Source organism: Silene latifolia, chromosome 5, assembly GCF_048544455.1.
Source record: "Silene latifolia isolate original U9 population chromosome 5, ASM4854445v1, whole genome shotgun sequence".
Lineage (NCBI taxonomy): Eukaryota > Viridiplantae > Streptophyta > Magnoliopsida > Caryophyllales > Caryophyllaceae > Silene > Silene latifolia.
Genome location: NC_133530.1, coordinates 73,994,198 through 74,017,227, shown reverse-complemented (window position 1 = coordinate 74,017,227; position 23,030 = coordinate 73,994,198).

The following is a 23,030-nucleotide window of genomic DNA, read 5'->3' as shown; positions in this document are numbered from 1 at the left end:
CCATCCACCTCCTCTGTCTCATGTTCAACTCCTTTTGAGTGAAAATGTACTTGAGACTCTTGTGATCAGAAAATACCTTAAAGATTGCTCCATAAAGGTAATGTCTCCATATCTTGAGAGCAAACACCACCGCACCCAACTCCAGATCATGAGTAGGGTAGTTCTCCTCTTAAGGCTTCAATTGCCTAGAAGCATAGGCAATCACTTTACCGTTCTGCATTAACACACATCCTAACCCATTCTTTGAGGCATCTGTATAAACCTCAAAGTTCTCGATCCCTTCAGGCAATGCTAAGACAGGAGCTGTGGTCAAACACTCCTTTAATGTTTGGAACGCCGTCTCACAACTCTCATCCCAACGAAACCTGTTCTCTTTCCTCATCAACGCGGTCATAGGTCTAGCTATCTTGGAGAAATCTTTCACGAACCGTGCAGTAGTACCCACTAAACCCGAAAAACTCCCGATCTCAAAGAACATTCTTTGGTGCTTCCCACTTTGTCACTTGCTTCTATCTTTGCCGGATCCACACTACCCCATCTTTAGAGATCACATGCCCTTAAAAGCAACTTTCTCTAACCAGAACTCACACTTGGATAGCTTAGCATACAACTCATGCTCCCTCAAAGTCTGCAACACAACCCTCAGATGTTCCTCATGCTCCTCCTTAGTCTTGGAGTAGACTAAGATATCGTCGATAAACACCACTACAAACTTATCCAAAAACTGTCTAAAGATCCTATTCATCAAATCCATAAACACTGCCGGTGCATTAGACAACCCAAACGGCATCACCACATACTCATAATGGCCATACCTCGACGTGAAAGCTGTCTTTGGTATGTCCACCTCTCTAATTTTCACCGATGGTACCCGACCTCAAATCAATCTTGGAAAAGACCGATGCACCACTCAACTGATCAAACAGGTCATCTATCCTTGGCAAAGGATACTTGTTCTTCACCGTCACTCGGTTCAGCTCTCTGTAGTCTATGCACAACCTCAGACTCCCATCTTTCTTCTTCACAAAAAGAACTGGTGCTCCCCACAGCGATATACTAGGTCTAATGTATCCGTTCTCTATCAAATCATCCAACTGCTTCCTAAGCTCCTCCATCTCCTTAGGACCCATACGGTACGGTGCCTTAGAGATTGGCCCCGTCCCTGGTGTCAACTCTCTTGTGAAATCTATCTCTCTTCCCGGCGGCAACCCCGGAATCTCCTCTGGAAACACATCCTCAAACTCTCCCACCACCGTATCCGATCAACTCGTCGGACCCTCTATTCGGTCATCTCTCACATGGCACAAAATCAAAGGACATCCCTTCCTCAAATATGACTTCAAAGTAACAGCTGCAATCAACTTAACTTTGGGTTTGACTAGAAACCCACGATAAGACACACTAACGCCCTTAGGACCTCTTAAAGACACTTTCTTTTGATGACAGTCTATCTTAGCTTTATACTTTCCCAGCCAATCCATCCCAACTATCATCTCAAAACCGTCAAAAGGAAACTCTAGCAAGTCTACAGGGAAATCAACTTGCCCAACTATCATAGGTACTTCCTATATAACCTCCCACAAGGTACAGACTCACCCGAAGGTATAAAAACTTTCTCACTGACAGACTCATACACCCTTAAACCCAACCGTTTAACATGACTCGAAGATACAAACGACTGAGAAGCCCCCGAATTAAACAAAACAAAGGTGTGAACACCATTAACAAGAAAAGTACCGGTGATAACGTGTGCATCCTCCTCAGCTGCTTTCTTCTCCATCATGAATAACTTTCCACTAGTCTTCTGTCCACCTCCCTGGACAGTACTGGCTGATGTGGTCGGCTTAGCACCCGACCCTTGATTGTTGTTGTTGTTCGTTGGTGGTTTCGATAAAATTACCGCCGTTGCGGTTGCCTCCACTCTGTAACTTTGACTTCCCGGTTTGGCCATGACCCAGCCGGTCTATTGCTCGCATAGCTCTGCGCAGGTCTCTGGAAAGTTCCCGGTGCACTTGTGCACTCATGTCTCTTGTAGCCTACACCACCACAGCTATAGCAGGTCACTCCCCAACTACCACTAACACTTCCACGGCCACGCCCAAAGGAAGCCCCAAGATCAACCCCGACCCAGGAAGAAAACCCCTTAGACTGATTGTGGTTGCCTTTCTTGTGATTGGATTGGCCACTACCCTCGCTCTCAGACTTCCTTTTCTCACCACCTGACCTCTCCTGAGCCATCTCTACCAACCTCTCGGCTCTCCTAGCCCTCTCATAAGCTTCCTTAACATCAGTAAGGACTCCCACGGGTAACTTTTTCATAATCTTAGGGGTTAACCCCCTCTCAAACCTCAACGCCAAATTCTCCTCACTCAAACCCATATCCTCGGATACCTAGACTTGTCATTGAACCGCTGTAGTACTCGGCCACGACATCTCTCGGTCATCTTAAAATTGTCAAACTCTTCCCTCAACTTACTCCTCAAATGCTCCAAAGATTTAACTCCTTTCTCACCCTCGAAACTCCTCCCAAGGTATAGCAGGTAAACCTTGGTTTGTATAAATCTCCTTAGCACTCACTTTCACCGTATCCCACCACTTGCCACCGCCTCCCTCGATAGAACGCAGCTTGTTCCACTCTCATCTCATCGGACAAGTGAACCAAATCTAATATGTTCTCCATCTCTAAGCTAAGCCTATCAAGAAGGTTCGGCTCCCCAACTCCCTTGTACTCTTTCGGGTTAAACCTCGCTATATAGAGGCTGATTTTAGAGTGATAAACCTCTTTCTCCTTATCCTTATCCTTATCTTTCACCACAGTCTTTAAAGCCTCAGTGAGAGCATCCTGATGCTCCAACATCTTAACGATGTCATCTATGTTCATAAGCTCAGCTCTCGCATACAAAACAGTCTTCTTGGGCGGCATCTTGAAACTATATGAGAAAAGGGGTGGATATAAACATACATGCTAAAACCTCAAAATACGAAAACAAGCTGCCCAGACCCTACTCGATCGAGCTCCCAAACACACTCGATCGAGTAACGGGCTACTCGATCGAGTGCCCAACATCAGACCTCAAACAGACCTTCTAATCTCTAACATACTCGACCGAGTAGCTAGGCTACTCGGTCGAGTGACCCCCTACTCGATCGAGTGCCCAAGGTACTCGATCGAGTGCCCAAAAACACGATTCTGGACTCAAAATCGTCAAAAACCCACCCGATCAAGTCAGTCCCACTCGATCGAGTCATGCCAACTCAGAAACGCTACCCGCATGCTATATCATATGCTAACATGCTAAAAACTTTATAAAACCAACATTATATCATAACTAAGCATATAATGCTACGCATCCTTTCATACGATCTACGAAATCATTATATCATGTTATTAAACGCCACATTGTAAACATCCAACATGTTTTCATTCCAACAACAAGTCTACATATATCATCAACCTTTCTTTCATATTCTCAGCTTTCTACTTCTCCAATAGTTACACACACTTCATCACATTCACACACAAGTTACCAAACACACATACGACCTTGACATACACCCCTCATGTGACCGGTTCAAAATTGTAGGGCGAGTTCGCGACTTCAGGACGTCTCCCAAGCCTTTGCATTAGCTCCTACAACCTTTACCCCGGGTTCATTTTAATTGACTCCCTATGTTCATTAGGTTCATTGGTTACAGGTTTCAGGATCGTCGCTCTGATACCATTTGTAACACCCCAATACTCCAAGTGCCTTACCAGGACCACTCAGGTATGAAGATATTACCATCTCGGTTACCCGAGGCAATGATAATCAAATAAACAATAAAGAAACAACGTTTAAATAAAAATACTTAGTGAAGAGTTACAATTCTCGAAACCAAAACCAAAAGTATAATACATGTTCTCAAACTGACTGTTTACTGTTCTAACTGAAATGTAAAGAAATTATTAAGCTACAGCGGAAGACTTCTATCATCATATCGTGGCAATCCCACTATCCCGAAGTACTCATCTCTTACACCTCAATATCTGCTCACCATCCCCGAATGGATCACCGCAGGTTTACAAAACAACAACCGGGGTCAGTACTAATCACACAACTCAATATATATATCAACAATAAGATAAACAAACAGCTTAACTGTCACACACACAACCACACCAATTCCAATAATCTCAATCACCGATCTGTCCACCGGACCCGATCCTCCCGATGGGGGGACCGCAGCCGTACCCACCAAATCCCCGCTCCTCATAATGAGCGATAACCCTGTCCATTAATGTGCATATCCCTTATGTGGCGGGTTCCACAGAAGGCGAAACTAGGGCGTGAAGCCACTCCCGCAAGTGACCTCACTCAGTCGAGGACACGCCTCGAGAACCATAGACCACAATCACAATCACAATCACAATCGTCACAATACCATTATTATATCAAACCATCAATCTCAACACATCAACAAACATCCCATTATGGGACTAATACGAGTAGAAATCCTACCCGGAAAGCACACTATCGACGGTCTCTCTACCGCTTTGTATCAAAAAGCTTCCTCTACGAAACCTCCTCCTATCATACAACATACAAATGCTACCAAATCACATACTACTCAAAAACCCCCAAATCCCTATATTAGGGTTTAACCAAATCAAAGGAAAGACAACAAAAAGGGTACATAGATCTTACCCTCGACGCAAGGATCTCAACGGTATAACCAACGATGAGAACCGACCTTCCAAACTCCGGGATTTGCTAACGATGCGATTAGGATTAAGAACGTACTCGCTTTCTCTCTTTAACAGTAAATTAGGTTTTGCAAAAGTGTTTAGAATAATGACGACGAAGGTTATATATCTTAATCGCATAATTAACAAAACCCGAGAAAAACTCCCCGTAAACCGGCAACTCGATCGAGTACCCAAGGTACTCGATCGAGTACCCCCTTACTCGATCGAGTATCCTAGTTACTCGATCGAGTACCCAACAGGTCAGAAACTTTTCTAAAACGCAACTTACCCTTACTCGACAGAGTAAGGCCTACTCGATAGAGTACCCAAAGACTCATAAATATGGAGTATTACAAAACCTATTCATTTCTACACTAGAAATAATGTTTAAATCGGTTTGGGGAGGTTTGATCATAGGTGATCATAGCTTACTAGAAATCATGCATCATATAGTATAGTTTAAATTGCATTCATTTGTTATATATGTCATATAGAATTGCATTTAGCTAGAACATGCATTCATTCATACCATATCATTGCATTTGTAATTTATTTCAAAAAATCAAAAATCCAAAAACATGTTTTTCTTTTTATTCCCACTCCTACATGTACATTGAGGACAATGTCCAAAATAAAGTGGGGGATGGGAATTTATATTCCAAAATACAAAAAAATTGAAAAATTTCGAAAAATCCCAAAAATATGTTCTTTAATTTCATAAAATCAAAAACCATAAAAATTTTAAAAATTAAAAAAATCAAAAACATGTTCATTTCCTTTGTAGTGTAGTCTTGTATATATTATGTTTGTCTATCCTTGTTCACATTGATCGACTACGCCACATCCGAGACATGAGGATATTGAAGACCGCATGGTATGATCTTTCCAATCTCCTTTTTCCTCTTTATGTTAATGACTATGTGGCTTTATTTTGATTGATGCGGTAAAAACAATGTGAATTTAGGACTTGCATTTAGATTATTTGGCATATTAGTTGGTAGAATCATATGCATTAGGATGTATATATGTTAGTTGCATCATGGCATGTAGTTTGCATGTTAGAAAAATTTTGTGAAACCGTCTACTTGGGAAGCTTGACAAGTGTATATAGGCCCTAGTAGATGCTTTTTCTTCTTAAGACTTTGCTTGTTAGAATACTTGTAAAACACCCTAGGATGTGTCATGCTAGTATCCTTTGACCCATGGATTAAGGCCTAGTCAAGAGTACTTTGTGGTGTGATAACTCCTTGGCTACCGTTTATTCCAAGGTGACCTTTGAAACCATGCAACCATCACTCATCCATGTTCTACCATACATTTTGTCATCAAAGGTAATTGACACAAAAAGAAATTGTTCAAAAAATTTGAGTTCAAGAAATGAAAAGAAAAGAAAAGAAAAAGTTTGCAAATGCATCAAAATATAAGAGGGGTAACAAAATGAAAACTCCTATGCTTCAAAAATAAGGCACCCTCGTTACTAATTGGGGTGACTTTGAAAATGTTCAAAAAAGAAATGCAAAAAAGTTGAAAATTGTCAAGTATTGAAATGCCAAAAATCAAAAGAAATGGCAAAGAAAGTGTTCTCAAATGTCAAATGCCACAAATTGGGGGGAAAACAACAACAAAAGCAAACTCCCACATGAAACTCAAAATTCTAATGATCCCTTTATCCATCGTATCCACTTTTGTGCATGGTAGAGAGGGGACGACCCTTCTTCTTGTCTAGGCAAGAAGGGGAATTCCGCGATCCTCTAGTGTTTCTAACACCATAAGGAGTCTACTCTTGACGAAAGCATTTAACGATTGAGGACAAAGGTACCCTAGCTTGACACAACTTGGAGGTGATTTATTGGTATCCTTCTAGGCTTAGTAGTTTGAAGAAATTGCATCTATGAAGGGTTGTGTACCCTTGAATTGCTTCCCCTTTAGATAATTTCCGCCACTTAGATGAGGAAAGTGGCTATTCTTTTGTAGATGCATCCATTACTTGATTTTGTGTGCTTAATATTTGGATGTGTCGCCATTTTGGCAAGACCCACCTTGCCTTGCAAGAAGGCATCCTACCTCATGATTGTCTTGTTGTGAGTTGAAGGGGCGGAGTGAGACCCGCTAATTATCTCACATCGGTTATATTATTAGGATAGTTTAAATAAAGGTCTAGTTTTTGTCGCCTCTTTATTCGGGACGACTAAAGGTTCGGTTTGGGGATATTTGATGTGAACATTATTTGCGCATATTTAGTCCCCTAATTGAACCTATTTTTCATACTTTTATAACATTTCATGACCATTTTATCCGTCAAATGCTTTCTATTTTGCTTTCGTAGTGCATTTTATATGTTTTATAGAAAAAGAGATAATAAGGCGGAAATTCCCGTCTTTCATGCATATTTGGAAGCTTGTTGACGATATTTGATGGACTAAGTATGAAGAGGAGGCAAGAATAATGATCAAGGAAGAAGAAATAAAGAGTATATAGAGGCATCTTAGGCTTAAAAGCAAAAAAGAAAGGGAATATCAGCTCAACCCGCGTGGGTCAAGCTTTTCTGGAGCAGGATACGGGAGAACCCGCTCGGGTTGAGGCTCAGAATGCTCATATTTCGCCCGGGACGAGCGTATTGCTGGACAGGAAGTTCTTCTTTGCTACGTGAACCATGATCCGCGCATATTTTTCAAAGACTAGCTAAACGGCGACCGACATCTTTTCTGAGAGGAGCGATTCTCTACCTAACATTTAGCATTGTTATTTACTATTTTACCCTTACTTAACCTAATGATGCTCTATTATATATACCCCATTTGTAATAATCAAACCATCAAGCTTTCATTAGATTAATTCAATCCTTCTTTAGATTAGGTTAAGCTTTCATTAGGAGTAGATTAGAATAGATTACTCTTCAATTTTTCCACAAATCATACATTAATCTTTCCTTTAATTATTGTTCAAGTTTATTATTTAGTAATTCAAGTTTATTATTGGGTAATTAGAAGATCATTTGGGTTTATTGGGAGGTTGACAACCTTCCATCAATCATCAAGTACTTCTATTATTCTTTACATTGTTATTTTGGAATCTCCATAGTATAGATACCTCATTTTTGCACCTCCCGCAAACCACCCGGTGATGATTGGGCCGCATGTTTGATACGCGGAACGATTTGTGACAATTCGTAAGATTATCGTCAAGTGATTGCTCAAATATTAATGTATACCTCATGGTTGTCATCTACGTCCCGATACGGTCGTTTTGACAGTAATTAGAGTACATTTGGAGTCCGGGTCAAAAACCGTCTCCATTTTCTGATAACTGTTAAATCCCGAGTCAGAATGTTCTGGAATGTTCCGGATATTTCTATTCCATATTTCACAAATTTTATCTTTTGGTAAATAATATCCCGTAATATTCATATAAGATATTAAGGAAATCGAATTATTTCCGTCCTACCCTAACTCAAACGCGGAAATCTTTCTTCAGCAGGAGGAAATCTCCTGGGAATAGACGCAGCAGGTGCTGCGCCTCTTCCAAGAGACGCAGTGGCTGCTGCGCCTCTTCCCAGGCCCTTTTCTGCATGTTTCTCGTATCTTTTTCATATCTTTCCGAGATTCACTTCCAAAAAGTCTCTGAAACCCTAATTCCTTCACGTGATTAGTATAAATAGGAGCCTTCGCTCCTCATATTTCTCACGCGAGTGTCCGCCCTTCTCTTCTCCCTTTGCATTCTAGACTTTGTTCTTACTTATTGGCGCCTACGTTCTTGAACTTTCGACCACGTAAGCTCGGATCTTTCCGGGTACCAGCCTCTCCGTTGCATGACCGACCAATTTGACCAACTACACTTAATCAACTTAATTAATTAATCGTTTTCCTCTTACGAGGGCACTTTCTTTGCATTCGCGTCGAGCATCACTAATCGATATCTTAGTCCTTCTCGTTTCGTCAACATGTAAGTCTGAGGGTGTAAATTCCTCTTTTATTTATTGTATTTTATTTTATCGTATCATCAATTGTAAAGTTTATGTCGAAAATACCGCTAAAACCGATTTCTAAAACCCCTTGTTAAAACCTGTTTTTGCGGATTTCCAGTAGATAACCATCGAGAAAGGACGCAGCAACTGCTGCGCCTCTTCGAAGGAGCGCAGTTCCTGCTGCGCCTCTTCGTGAGGGCCGCGATTCCTGCTTCCTTTCTTCTTCGTTTGTCCTCTGTAATTCGTATTCAAAATCCTTCTTTTGCTTGTTCGCTTGTTAATTCTTCGTCATGATAACATATAAATCACATGTGTATATTATTCATCGTCATTCCCATGTTTAATTTGTCATAAATCCGACTTAAATCCCAAATAATTCATATTTGCGGGTTTTCGTCAATATAATTCAATTCCGGGTTGTAGAGATTCAATTCGTTCATATTGGGTTTCTGGAATTCGTCCTTGATATAGTTTAATCCGTCTTTCGTCATATTCGTCGCATATTCGTCGTTAATCCATCGTATCTAATGTTAGTTAATTGATTTCAATAGAGGACTCATTAATATTTTTCACTTCTATCATTATTTCATCATGTAATTAATCCGTTTGCATCCGTCTCATTCATGTTTCTTGTTTTCATGACCATCATTCATATGTAATAACCTATTAATCACTTTCATCCGAGTAAATAATTAAATTAATCCTTTAAATCACCAATCGACATTAACGGCTTGCAATCACGGCTTCACGCCCAGAATCGAGCCAAGGAACAGGACGCGGCGTCACTGCGCTTATTCAAGGGACGCAGGCTTCTCTGCTGCGCTGTTCTGGCCGAGTTCGTCCCCCGAACTCCGTTTCTGCCTTAACCTAGTTTAATTAGCTTACGTATAATTGACTATTATTCGTATTATCGCCTGCTGACTTGTTCGTAATTTATTCTTTTATTCCTTTTTCTCAAGTTATCCGTTTTAAAGGTATTTTCGACATAAATCGCCTAATCCGTTGTAATTTTCATTATCGTATTTCTTTTATTGCTTGTATGTTTCCACATGTAAATGAACATTAAATCCTACTTCGACCCAATTGTTTGCTAATTACGTGTCAACCGACTTAGTTAAATCTTCACATGCTAGGATTAAAACTTGGATGTTGTATTGCATGCATATAGCCGACGATATATCAAGTACGAATAACTTCCCTTATCATTAGTAGAGGCCGCTATCGAGGCGGGCGGGATTAGGTGTTCGATCAAAAGAGCTTCCTAATACGTACCCTCACCCCTTACTCCAGATATCTGTGAACACCCGTGTTCATTGGCATCCACGAGAGTCATTCTAGACATAGAATGCTAAGGGTAACAATTGCTTAGTGTTCATGTCACTACTTTGTGTCTTGACATGACACGAGGTATTCGAACGGTTCCAATTTCCCATAAAAATTGGTGGCGACTCCATACAAAATGCAAACGCTTGTTTCGTTCTCACCAAGCGCCCCCGTGGGCGGCCCGCTGTCCACAGTTTGGCGACTCCGCTGGGGATAATACACTTACGTGTAGCCAAGGGTGAAACTTGAACAAGGTTAGGGAATAGTTTGTACAAGACAATTATCGGTTTTCATAACTCGGTCTTCCTAGATCGTTTATTCGGCCTTCCTAGGCCCAACCCAACCCATTCGACCAATCGTCCCGTCTAAACGGTCCTAATTCTTATTTGGGCCTAAATATGGATAGCGATTGACGTCATCCATACCATGATGCTTACTCTTGTTTGTATCAAGGGCCTTCACTACTTGAGGAAATGGACTAGGAATCGGCCTTACTCTTGTTTGGCACGAGCCTCTCCACAGACTTCGGGTTTGGTGGTTCGGTATGGCAACCCACCCTTTAAACCAAATCCCTTCTAAATGCACTCAGCATCCTGTTATAATGCTTGTATAAATGTGTAAACCTTACGTGATCACCATTTCTAAACAAAACCATGACAAATTTTCAAAAATCAAAACCCTTTTTCAAACAAGAATTTCGAAATAGGGCTTCTAATTAGCGCAAAATCCGGTCAAAACTCTGTCCGTTTATCGTGTCAAAATTCGGGCCACAAGCCAATTTCAAAGCCTCACTTCGAGTCCACTCCTACAACTACACTACAGTTGACTAGGACACACATTTTCAAAGACCTTGTCTTTCTTCAAAACTCACTCAACACAAGTGGCACACACCCACTTCACGAGTCAAAACTTTTCCTCTTTTAGCAACTGTGATAGAATGGTCGATCGTGTTTTGATTCGTCACCGATCTCTTATCCAGTTTCCAAGATGCCCGGATCAAGTGATGAAACGAATCTCCACCACCTTCAAGACGGTAATGATCGAATCCTCGCCGCGCTAGCCCAAATGCAAATTACCCAAGAACAAACATATGACCGCCTTGAGCTTATCGAAGGCCGTATCTTTTCCGTTGAGGGAAGGTTGCCTCCTCATGAAAGTGAAGTGCTACGTAATTCCGATGATGAATCTAGGGACGAAAACCCTCTCATGGGGACAACTGCAGCTGAGAAAAGACTCCAATACCTAGAGGAGCAATTGATGTACCTTAAGGGTGATGACATTTATAGGGAAAACAATCGCAAGTATGAAGCCGTCAATTCCAAATTGCCAACTAACTTTAATATGACGGATATCCCTAAGTTCAAAGGACATGAGAACCCTTTGAACCACATCCGGGCCTTCAAGGATTACATGTCTATCAAAGGCATCAAACCCGAGATGTTCTTAAGGATCTTTCCTTCATCTCTTGACACCATCCCGAAGCAATGGTTCTACACTTTAGAGCACAAGAAGGTCGCTACTTGGGAAGACGCCGCAATCGAGTTCTCTAAGCAATACGCGGATAATGCCGAGATCCAAGTCAACATGCGCACTCTAGAGGTTCTTACCCAAAATGACAAAGAAGGATTCACCGACTTCCTAAGTAGGTGGAGGAAGACTAGCACTCAACTAGTTGAACGCCCGGATGAGGCTACTCTTGTGGAAAAGTTTGTGGATAATCTCAAACCCATCTATGCCAATCATTTGAGATATCAAAACATCAAAACTTTCAAAGACTTAACCGTATTAGGGACACGAATTGAAGATGACATCCGTAAAGGACTCTTGTCCAAAACGGTAGGTCGAGGATATCAAGGGTCCACAAGTCGTTCATACGGCTCTACTAGCAAGACCGACGAAGTTAACCTTCTCGAGCCATCTAAGAAAACTACCCCATCAAGGAAATTCACAAACCTTGGGGATACTTACTCCAACGCTCTAAAAAGGTTAATGAAGCAAGGTAAACTCCAACCCATTGGACCTACTCCCGAACCCGAAAGGAAGTCCAAGTTTTAGGATGAAAATTCATACTGTGAATACCATAGGGGCAAAGGGCACGACACAGAAAAATGCTTCAAGTTGAAACACGTGCTTCAAGATATGATCGAAGATGGTCGACTCCCAATACCACCAGGAGGTAAACCCAACAACACTCAGAATCCTCTTGGAGTTCTAGTGATTACAAGTGATGAATATACCTTAGATTGCTCACACCTCATTTCTCCCACTGAAAATGAAATTCATGCAATTGAGAAAGAAAGGCTCTACTCTACCATCTCCCCTACCATGTCCGACTTCATCACATGGGCAAGAAGTGTAGATAGACAAGTTTAGGAACTAGAAAACATGGTAACAACCTCATGCAATCCCAACGCAATACCCAAAGAACGTGTACCATTGATCTTCTCTCAAAATGCCACTATGCAAGAAGTAGTCACCGTGGTTGATAACTAGTCGACCAAATCATACGACTCGAAGGTGATATCATGAGAATGAGGGAACTAGCTGCAGTCAATGGGGTTTGGGCCGATGATGATGAGGACGAGTATCTCATTGAAAACTCCCTAGTCAAAGAAATAGTCCAAAATGGTGAAGACCAAGATGTGGATCACCTAACTCGTTCAGGTCGCCCATATCAAAACACTACTCAAAATGGTCCAACCAACGTCATCACACCAAATGACAACGAAGATGACCCCACTGATCATTTGCTCAAGCAATTACAAAAAACAAAGGCTGATCTTTCAGTCTGGCAACTAGTAGCAAGCTCATTCCCACATCGCCAAGCTTTACTGCAAGCTTTGGCCAAGCTAAATGTAGCACATAACTCTACCCCTGAAGATGTAGTCAACTTGGTCTTCCAAGAATCACCTAAGCTAAATAATCCTATTACTTTCTCGGACGAAGACTTGCCACCTTTTGGCTCTAGTCACAACCTTGCTCTATACATCACTGTCATTTGTCTAAAGAAGAATGTGCCAATGACCTTGGTAGATGATGGCTCCGCGGTCAACGTCATACCCCTCAAAACGGCATACAAGCTAGGCATGAAAGAGTCGGATTGGACTCCTACCAATCAAGGTGTACGTGCATACGACGGTACACGACGAAAAGTGGTAGGACTTGCTAACCTAACCGTAGCCACGGGACCAATCGAACGAAAGGTTAACTTCCAAATAGTGGACATCGAAGCTTCATTCAATATACTTCTGGGAAGGCCTTGGATTCACGCTTCCAAAGCGGTAACATCCACCCTTCATCAAAAGATCAAGATCCCACTAAATGGAAAAGTACTGACGATCACTTCGTCACCCATCAAGGCAATAATCGAGAAGCAATCAAACAATCAAGTCCTTGCAGATCCCGTATACGAACTTGGGGGCTTCTAAAGTGTAAGCGTTATAGAAAGTGAGTTGGCACCCTTATACTATAATCCCTACTCCAACTTGGTGGTCAACCACATACTCAAATCCCAGGGATACTTCCCTGGAATGCCTTTGAACCCTATTCGGAAGAATACCTTCGCACCATACAAGGAAGGTAACTCAACAAGGATACCACTTGGACTAGGGTACAAACCCACAAAAGAAGAAGTTCTCGAAATGCTTGCCCAAGTCCAAAACCGCAAGCACGTGGGAATCCAAATGAGGCCATATCTCCCCACTTTAAATGGGTACTTTGTTCAAGAAGGAAGTTCAGAGCTCTTTCATGGATTTCCCGAACCTTGGCATTATCTTGAGAGGAAGTTAGCCGTAATCGAGATCTTTCACGATTGCTACTTCATTCCTCCAGAAACGGTTAGACGAACAAGCTTAGACGAACAAGCTGTTAGCCTATTGTTTGGAGAAGATCGATTCGTTATGGCCGCGCAGGATGAGATCATTACTATGATACTTCAAGACGATCGCTTCAACCCCACTGCGTTGATCACAGAAACCAACGCGAAGCAGCAGAAAGGATGGAGAAAATCAATCAAATGGACCAACAACCAAGGAAGACTCTTCAAGCTCACCACTGGAGAAGGAGAGATGTTCAAAGGAGAACCAGAAGACGATGAGTTCGAGTCGGAGTCGGAGTCAGAGTCGGAGTCTAGAGAAGTCATTAGAGAGTCTATTCCTGTTGTCATCCCCACTCCTTTCGTTTCTCCTAGCTTAGTCTCGAGTAGTCACAGTAGTTCGGGAAATGCCCCAATTACTGTCCCTTTGCCGCCACTGACCATGGATCAGTTGGCTTCTTTGTTCCAACTTTACTCAAATCTTAATATGAATAAATCAGGTTCTGCTTACTCTTTGTGTTATCTTGAGTGCATTTCTGTTTACGATGATACTGAGGATGACCAAGACCCAGACTCAATCGAACTACCTCCCTACGTAGCCAAAGAAATATTACAGGAAGGGGAAGGGGGACCAGTAATAGAGGACACCGAACCTATCAACGTAGGAACCGAACTAGAACCCAAAGAACTTAGGATAGGGACTACCTTGAGCTCTACCGAAAGGGCCGATTTCATAGAACTCCTAAATGAATTCAAAGACGTTTTCGCTTTGTCCTACAAAGACATGCCAGGAATCGACAGGGATATTGCCGAACATAGGATTCCGATTAAGCCAGGTTTCAAACCTGTGAAACAGAAGCTTCGACGAATGAGAACAGAATGGGCTCTAAAGATTAAGGAAGAAGTTGACAAGCAATTCAAAGTCGGGTTCATCAAAGTTTCCGAGTATTCTGACTGGGTAGCTAACATAGTACCCGTACCCAATTGAAGGAAATGTAGATTCATATACATACTAACATACTCATATATGTCTTAATTAATTTGTCATAAAATTAAAACGGATTTTATGCATGCAAACAATAATATAAATAGAGGAGAAATCATGTCCTTATATAGTGGATTTCGGCTATAAGGGCACAAGAGAGATCACCTTTCTCTCTTGTTCTTGAGCTTTTCCTTTATGGATGAACAAGATCTAAGTGTAAGATCTCTCCCCAAGCTTTATACCCAAGGCTCCTCTTAATTTTAATTAATATTACAATACTAGTATAATATTAATCAAGGTAGAAAATTGAACCAAAATATTTATTAACACTTGAATATTTTGGTTTTTAAGAGAGAATAAGAGAGGATTTTTCTTCTCACTAGAACTTGTATTTTGGATGAGTGAATTGGAATGAATAATAATGCACTACATTTGTATATTATTAGGTAAAATTATAGAAAAAAAACAATGATCACATTTGCCTTCTAAAAACCGTGTAAGAGGAGGGCAATAGGGGAGCCAATGCATGGAGAAATTGTTCTTCACAAGGAACAATAGGCTTGCATGGCTAGGTTTGCTTTTAATCATTGTGTTTTCCACTAATTATAAACAACATATAATTAGCTTAAATCCTTCTAATTTTCGGCCCATTCTATAATATGGATTCCATATTATTTTTGTCAATTGTCTATATGTTACATGTCACATGTCACATATATTTGTTATGTATTTTTAACATATTAAAAATCAACGTATTATCAAAATACGTCACATACAAAAATCGACTTAGTAATTTTATAATTACTTGTGCCAAAATATTTTACCATTTATAAATTACAACTGATTGTATTTATAACAATTCATTCAATTTAATTGTTACATTAAACAATTATTTCATCCGAGTAATGATACAATTCAATTACTCAGACCGTATCTTATTTAATCACATTTCAATATGATACGTAAATTTTACTTCCAAAATCGTCCGTCAATTTTCAAGTAATTTAATTAACTCGTAACATTATACGATTAATTAAATAATCAATTAAGAGTATTGCCCTTTAGGTATGACCTAGGGGGTCAACTGATCACCACCGTCACACGACAGTAATGTCAAACTCTAGTCAGCCAATCATTACCGATATATGTTGACCAGTTGACAGTAACAAAATTACTTCCCAATTGTATTCATTTTAATGAGACTTAAACATGTGATCATCATGATCAACAGTCGTGATCGCATTATTGTCGGAGGACACATATTCCAACAATCTCCCACTTGTCCTCGACAAGTGTGCGTCACCAATTCTCTTGTCCTATTACTATCTCCCACTCAATGCAAGGTGTCTTTCAGGTCGTACTTGCAAGTGATCACATCGAGAGTGGTTTCCTCGATCTGGAGAATAACTGATTGACCGGATTTATCCACTCTGGATGCCATCCGAGCGTGGCCACGCATTTCCAGTTCATTACTCCTCGAGTGGCCCCGAGATATTGTTATAACCCTGACTAGGGGTGGACAATTCCTATCGCACTCATTCCCTTCGACTAGCCACAGCCATCATGACCCAAAATATGCCCATTTGACCCCATTTACGAAGGTCGTAGTAACACAAATCAAAGTTAATCTGAAACTGTGCCATCTCAGGCGAATAGTCTTTAGTAAAAAGAATCGACTCATTCGAATACTATAGTAGCTCTCGCCACGACCAGGCTATATAAATTTGCCAGAACTCTATAAGCGGTCATAAGGCCCGACAGAAAGTTCCTAACAATCTGCCTATGTGATCGACTAGTCATCTCACATGACTCTATGGCACTTGAACTTGCCATCAATCGCATCACACTCTAGTCACTTCGAGACGTCACCTCATATAAGTAACTATGGGCAAAAACAATGTTAATCCATGTTCACTTTAACGATGTTCAATTGTCTCTACAACCCGTTTGGATATAACAATGTTCAAAGTGAGTTAATAATAACTCAAACGACAAATGTCGACATCACACTCGGGTAGTCAATATCATATTACAACCTTGTGATGTTTATCATAAGTGTAAACACTTATTGACTGCAATAGAAGTTTAACATCTCATGTGTCCATGTGTTCAAACTTCTTACACTTGCAATTTCCTTCACATTCATGTTCTCATACCATGAATTTTACCAAGTACACATCAAGGTTCTCGACCTTGGTTTTGGTTCTTTAACTTGAAAGAACTTTCTTATCGATCATCTCATAACGAACGAATTTGCGATGAATAATACAACTTGTACCGATCAAGTATTCCATCCACACACAATGCACTAGGTATATGTTTTGTAGAATCTTGTAATTGTTGACAAGATTATTAGCTTAGTACTTCTCACAAGTCCTAGCTTAACTAGGAAAGATTATCTTTGAATAACTTCTTATTCAACCAAGCATCTTTCCAAAACTTCTCATTTCTCTTTCTGGGCTTGAAAGAATTGGGATTCTCATAAATCCTCATATGTGCTCGGATTTTCTACAATATGTGCAACCTCTTAACACACAATGAAACATTCCGTCAAACACTGAAATCGCTCATCGGATTCTACTTGAGAATTCATGACGTTTCTATTATGGCTCACCAATCAATCATCATGCTCTTATGCATATGATTCATAATTGGACATGTACATGATTATTCTAATGGCGGAAACATTAGTTACTAATAATCATGAGATCAACCGTTTATAGGTTCAATGAACGACCATGACTGCTAATGGCAATTCCATTTTCATTTATATGAATAAGCTATGTATATGTTGATACGATGTGTATCTCTTTAATACTAATCCAACATCCCATGATGTAATTGGATTCATCATTGTCCATTTTTATCCAGAATTGAAAACTCAAAAGCTTCTTTATGAAAGAAGGTATTAGCTCGTCATTCTTTAATGAGTAATGAGTTTTATACATTCAAGGATGATAGCTCCCACTAAATTCCATGTCTTCACATGAGAATTTCCTAACTCCCACTCAATTCCACATATTTCGAAATTGACTTCTCAATCGAAATTTGTCAAGAATATAAATATAAATTGCTTTGCCAAGTTACTAGGATAAAACCATATATGTTCCCTTCATATCCTTTCAAAATGCCTATTTTGAAGTGGTCTTATCTCAACCTTACGGAAAGAGATTTTAAATCTCTAATACACTCATATCATAATGATGTGTAGCAATGTCATTATTCAAATACAAATAATATTTAGAATACGTCCCTTGCAAATACCCTTTTGGAAGGAGATTTAACCATTTCATAGGGAGGTTAAGCAATGACATTTGTATGGTTAAAATGTTGGCTATAGAAGATATCGGAATATCAATTTTTGCAAATTGATTTTGATCATAACTAGTATGTTACTTTGATTCATTTAGGCTCTTAAGTAAAACTCATGATTGAAACTATTTGGTCAAAATTTATCATATAGAACTTAGTCAAAACTTGTTAAGACTTTGCATTAGTCATTTTCATCAAAAACTTCTTTTGGTCTCCTCGCGTAGTTATCTTGAGAATATACTCTTATGATGACTACACTTGGTCTCTTTAGTCATATAGAACTAACTTGAGACCATAGATCTCATCTATTCGGCATACTATGTAAATAGATATACCTTTATTCAAATCATTTTCTCTTGCGTAGATCTAAATTTACACAAGTACACAATTTTGATCTTTGTCTTGTGTGTTGTGATGTTGTGTCCTCATTTTTCTCCCACTCTATCTTTAGAATAAATACACTAAACATTCAAAGATAGCATATGAGACACAAATTAATGATGTTGAAGTATAAGGAGAACTATCTCATAGATAGACTAATAGTTATTGAATTCATATGTGTACTTGGTGGTTGACATACCTTTAAGAGAGTTCATAAACTCAAAATCACTTTATAAATGATCATACACAAGCCTTAAGCATGTGGACATATAATGAAACCCGTCATTATAATTGTCTATTGGATCACTTTTAAGTGAATAATCTTATGTTTCAAAACGCAAGCATTTAAAGATGAAATTTTTAGAACATAAAGGATAAATGATAAAACGGGTGACTTGGGTTGCAAACCAAGTCACCAACATCCAAAATACAAACCATTATCCAAAATACCTTTCCATGTCGAACACGGAAGCTTAAAGTTCTAAAAATTCAAAACATAACTTAAAATAAGACAATGAAAAACAAAGCTCCACAAAAGCTATCCTTAGCTTCTTCATGGTTTCTCATGCTTGTTTTTCTTTTCCCTTGTCTTTGCTTGGTGGAGGCCCTATTTACAATAAAAAGGGAGATACATTATCATAACTTTGCATCATAATACCATAGTTGAATTTAGAAACATAAAAGAAGGTTAGTCATTTACCTACTGGAGTGATCTTTCCAGCTTTGATATCACCAAGGTATTTGGAACAATTTCTTTTCCAATGCCCCATGCCATTACAATAATGGCACTTATCAAGAGGACCCTTCTTGACTTTGGAGGTGCTAGCTTCACAAGACTTAGCTTTGGTGAATGTGGGAGCTTGCTTCTTGCCCTTTCTCCCATTCTTCTTGAACTTCCCCTTACTCTTTGTGCTTATGTTAAGCACATCCTTGGGAGGGTTCACATTTAACCCCATGTCCCTCTCGGCTTGCACAAGTAACTTGTGCAACTCCTCAAGAGACACGTCCTTGTCTTGCATGTTGAAATTCACCCGGAATTGCACATATGCCTTGACCTTAGACAAGGAGTGTAGAATCCTATCTACGATGAGTTCTTTGGGGATTTTAACTTTTTGAATTTTCAAGGTCTCGACAAGCTCCATGAGTTTGAGCACATGAGGGCTAACCTTTTGGCCCTCTTTGAAGTCGAGATCAAAGAATGCCGCGGCCGCCTCATATTGGACGATCCGCGGAGTTTGTGAAAACATGGTCACAAGTTTGGAGTAAATCTCATTAGCATTGCCCATTTTAAAGGCTCTCCTTTGGAGTTCCGCCTCCATCGCAAATATTAAGACATTTTTCATTGCGGCGGACTCCTTTTGGTAAGTCTCATAGGCTTCCCTCGTGGCCGCGGTGGACTTAGTGGAGGGTTCGGGTGGAGAGGCCTCGGTAAGGTAACGAAGCTTGTCGTCACCTTCGGCGGCTAATTTGAGTTGGGCATCCCATTCGGAGAAATTTGACCCATTCTTTTCAAGTTTACATCGATCCATAAAGGATCGGAGCCAAGATGAAGTAGCGAGTGGTGTAGCATTAGGAGTTGGTGTTGATGTTGCCATTTGTTATGAAAAAGAAGTGGTCTACAAAACAAAATATAAGGAGTAAAACAAATGTCGTTTTAATTATACTCGTAAAAATGTATGATTTAAAATAGTTTTATGCATTTTTCTAGTGACCTCTACCCAACTAGATAAATGATTCCAAGACCCAAATTCATATCGACTTAGGCACGGTATGGCCGATGAAACCTTTATCAATATAACTCGGTGGATTAACGTTTTAATCGATTCTACTTTTAGAACTCTTGGTCGATAAAATTACTCTAATAATTATCTATAGCCCGGAACACATGCAACTACGGTCGCGAATACTTCCGTTGAGCTCAATCCAAATTTCGAATAAATGTGTCCAATATCCAAATCCACATCAACTTGGGCACGGTATGGCCGATGAAACCCTTATTAATATGAACTCGGTGGATTAACACTCATCACCCACTTCCCCTACGTAACAAGGTTTGTACCCCGGTAGGGCCGAGTGCACTCCCTCGCGAAATAGGTTTTCATGGTTTCTACTATTTGGTAAGGCTATGTCTCAATTAATTGTTTTAGCGAGAGGTCATGTCAATTTATTATCTATCACGTTTTAAGTGAACCAAAGCGGTGAACTACGATAATTCTAATTGACACGGTCGATAAACTCGATAAAATAAAGATGCATGTTTTAGTTATGGCGATTTAGCGATGCATGTGACATAAAATAAAATGCAAGCATAAAAGTAAATAAATCCTAGTATGGCCTTCCTAAAATAGAAAAACTATTAATCTATTACATATTCGGAAACCAACTCCATTGGTCCCTTGAACTTCGGTTGTGGCACGCATCTCGAGGTAACACCGTCTTTATGTATCGCCATTCTTGAAGTAATCCGTCTTTTGGAACTCCGGAATAAATAAAATTACATAATAAATTACATAATTTCCTATTATACATTTTTAACTAAAATAAAATAAATCTATTAAATTACAAAACGGTGATACGAGATCACAATAAAAATTACAACCGAATCGATATTCCCATACATTTCGGGAAATACCAATTAAAATCTAAGGCCATACTAAGTAAAATTACATAATTCAAAATTACATAAATTAAAATTATGACAATCATAAAGAAAATGCAGCATTATAATATGTATGAACATGCTCAATTTTATGCTAAATCGCCTTTTAATTAGCCAATATCGTATATTACTCGGTTTTTACGGATTTGCGTTATTTCAACATTTTACAATCACAAAAATACATAAACTCATATTTATGCATAAGTTAATTACCCTAACCTCTTAGGACTCAAAATATAGTCTTCACTAATAATTTGACCATAATTAACTTTTATTTACAAAATTGTTCATAAATGGACCAAAAATTACAAAATAAGCTATTAAACTTCAAATAAATCCAAAAATTCCAAATAAATTCAAAATTTGAAATTTAAACTCATGAACATTCTGGAAAAATTCCATGACACTCATAATGTTCAAAAACTTTAGGTTAAAAATTTCGAAATTTTTCCGGAAAAACAATGTTGCGGTTTATCGATTTTTAATAAAATAATCATAAAAACATGGAAAAATTATTTTCATTAACTTTTCAATTTTAGATCTGAAAAATATAATAAAATGCAACATTAGACGTTTTTCCTAAGTCATAGATTATGTTTTATTAATTTTCCACTAATAATGTCACTATTTATGCTATTTTTCTTCAAAAATTCATAAATCATGCAAAAAGACTTCTTTATAGCCAATAATTTTACACACATCTTGTAAAATTGCATGTGACAACATATTAATTTTCTATGACCAGATTCGAAATTTAACTCATATTAACCTATTTTGCACTTAAATCCGAATTTAATAATGAAAAATTCATTTTTCGAGCATAACAAGTCCAAAAATTATGAAAATTTACAGGTTATCTCAAAATAATATATGTGACAACATATCCAAAAACCAAGTGAAAATTCGAAGTATAGCTATTTTTAGACCAAAAATGACATTTTTACTCATAAAATCACATTTAAATGCCATTATTGTAAATTATGAACAATAAAAATCCGAAAAATTAACCAAAATATCCTAAAACACTTTAGGACCAGAAATATTAACATGCATGTAATAATTTCGTGATATATCATAATAACACAAATTTTACAAGTTTTATTTGTTATTCATATAACTCGGAAAAACTTTTAACCAATTTGCATGCAAACAACCGTGGCTCTTGATACCGATTGAAGGAAATGTAGATTCATATACATACTAACATACTCATATATGTCTTAATTAATTTGTCATAAAATTAAAACGGATTTTATGCATGCAAACAATAATATAAATAGAGGAGAAATCATGTCCTTACATAGTGGATTTCGGCTATAAGGGCACAAGAGAGATCACCTTTCTCTCTTGTTCTTGAGCTTTTCCTTTATGGATGAACAAGATCTAAGTGTAAGATCTCTCCCCAAGCTTTATACCCAAGGCTCCTCTTAATTTTAATTAATATTACAATACTAGTATAATATTAATCAAGGTAGAAAATTGAACCAAAATATTTATTAACACTTGAATATTTCGGTTTTTAAGAGAGAAGAAGAGAGGATTTTTCTTCTCACTAGAACTTGTATTTTGGATGAGTGAATTGGAATGAATAATAATGCACTACATTTGTATATTATTAGGTAAAATTATAGAAAAAAAACAATGATCACATTTGCCTTCTCAAAACCGTGTAAGAGGAGGGCAATAGGGGAGCCAATGCATGGAGAAATTGTTCTTCACAAGGAACAATAGGCTTGCATGGCTAGGTTTGCTTTTAATCATTGTGTTTTCCACTAATTATAAACAACATATAATTAGCTTAAATCCTTCTAATTTTTGGCCCATTCTATAATATGGATTCCATATTATTTTTGTCAATTGTCTATA